The 1,961-nt window shown below is 43.4% G+C and overlaps 1 non-coding gene across 1 annotated transcript; it reads right to left on the bottom strand.

Moving 5' to 3' along the window:
• Positions 1 to 214: 214 nt before the first annotated feature.
• LOC139185315 (U8 small nucleolar RNA) lies at positions 215 to 350 on the bottom strand. Its single transcript, XR_011568935.1, has one exon. It is a non-coding gene; the product is annotated as a U8 small nucleolar RNA (small nucleolar RNA).
• Positions 351 to 1,961: the final 1,611 nt, after the last annotated feature.

The raw sequence follows: 1,961 nt of genomic DNA, 5'->3' as shown, positions 1-1,961 counted from the left end.
AAAGACTACCCACTCCAGTATTCTGACCTGGAGAATTCTATGGACTGTATAGTCAGTCCATGGGGTCGCAAAGAGTCGGACACGACTAAATGACTTTCACTTTCACTTTTCTTTTGTTTATCTGATTTTTCAAAATTTTCTGTAACTCATGTTATTTTTTAAAAGAAAAAATATTTAATAGCAAGTACCTTATTTTTTTATTTTTGTTTTTTTAATCAGATAGGTGCAGTCAGGGTGTTGCAAGTCCTGATTATGGAGAGCCCTTAATCATAAATCATTCGAGCTCCAATCATCACATTCTATTCTGCCCTCCAAAAAGAGGAACAGGTAAGAATTATCTTACCTGACAATAGCAAGTACTTTAAGTTAGAGTTTCCAGGTATCATGGGACATACTTACACCAAAAAATTATTCATTATTTAATCTGAATTTTTAATTTAATGAGGTGTTTTGTATTTTTATTTACTAAATCTGGCCAGCCTATTTTTAATATAAAGCAATCAAAGGAGAGACTTGGGTGCTGGCCCCTTTGAGAACAGAAGAGTCACTGATTGTATCCAGTCTTTTAAACCAGGAAATAGGATTTGATGGAATAAGATAGGAAGATAAATTTGGAAGCCACATAGTCCTTATCTGAAATCTGGACTCTGCTACCACCACCACTATCCCCAGCCCCGCTACCCCAGCCCCATTCACCCCACAATCTGGATGTTCTGAGGTGAGTCACTTATCTCCCCTGAGCCTCATAATAATGCCTGGCTTGCCAGGATCAAATGAGAACATGTGTGTGAAGGCACTTAGTAAACTGCGAGTGCCAAGCAGCACACTATTATCATGTTAACAAATTATACACACAAGGACATGTTGAGCAGGAACAAAACATCTGCCCCAAGACAACTGCAGAATTGTTCCTTGCAGCAGACTTTGATGGCTCTCTGAGGTCAAAACAACTCAAGGTTTAGTTACTCCAGGACTGAACCCATACATTAATATCTATCCAGATTGTTTTTACGACCCTATTTATAGATGCACTGATCATTAAATAGTTTGGAACACTTTGAAGCAAGTCGGTTGTTAAATTGCTTGGCGAGTGGCTCAGAGGAAGCCCGCATGGTTTATGAGTTTGGCAGCTCATAACTCCAGGCCCTCACCTTATCACCTTATCCTCACACACCAGGCTCAGTCACCTTGGAAACTGCCCTATTCTAGATGCAGAGCACAGAGCGCCTGACTGACATGGAATTCCTCAGCAGTCGCCTTCTTGTCTGGTCTCTGTTACTGAAAAACCATCGGTGCCTCTCAAGCCACTTTAGGGAGGATCCAACAGGGGAGTTTCAAGGATCTTCCAGGGGAAAATTAATGCTAGAGATTGAGGTTTATGACAATGTGGAAAAACAAACTGAGGGAGGAAAAATTAAGGGAGAAGGAAAGAGGAGAGGAGGGAAGGAATACGAAAATGTGGAAAAGTTCAGAAGAAAGAAAATGAGAGTATTATCCTATTTTACAGATGAGGAAACTGAGGCCCAGAGGCCCAAGGTCACATGACCAGCAAAACAGCTCCTCGTGGGAACCAGACTCTCTGGAAAGAGCAACATGAAAATGCAGCTTGTGAGTGAAGTGGCGAGACACAGGGGAGCGACCGCAAGAGGCAGCCACCCGCCAGTCTTCACCAGACACTAACCCTGACGTGGGACCCACCAGCTCCAGAATTGTGAGAACCAGATGCCTGCTGTTTAAGGCCTCCAGTCCATGGTATTTGTCATAGCAGCCCAAGACATTTGGCAATTCTCTTTAACTGATGGACGAACTGCTGAACTACAGCTGCCCCAGTTTCCTTTCCCACCATCGGTGTCTGAGGAGGGGGTACCAGTGTTGGCCCGTCATCCTCAGCCCAGATCTTCACTCTGCCACACACTCAACTGGGTGACCTCCTTACACAACCTCTTGGAGTCCCAATTTCC

The sequence above is a fragment of the Bos indicus genome, chromosome 1 (assembly GCF_029378745.1).
Source record: "Bos indicus isolate NIAB-ARS_2022 breed Sahiwal x Tharparkar chromosome 1, NIAB-ARS_B.indTharparkar_mat_pri_1.0, whole genome shotgun sequence".
Lineage (NCBI taxonomy): Eukaryota > Metazoa > Chordata > Mammalia > Artiodactyla > Bovidae > Bos > Bos indicus.
This window is presented reverse-complemented; position numbering and strand designations above follow the sequence as displayed.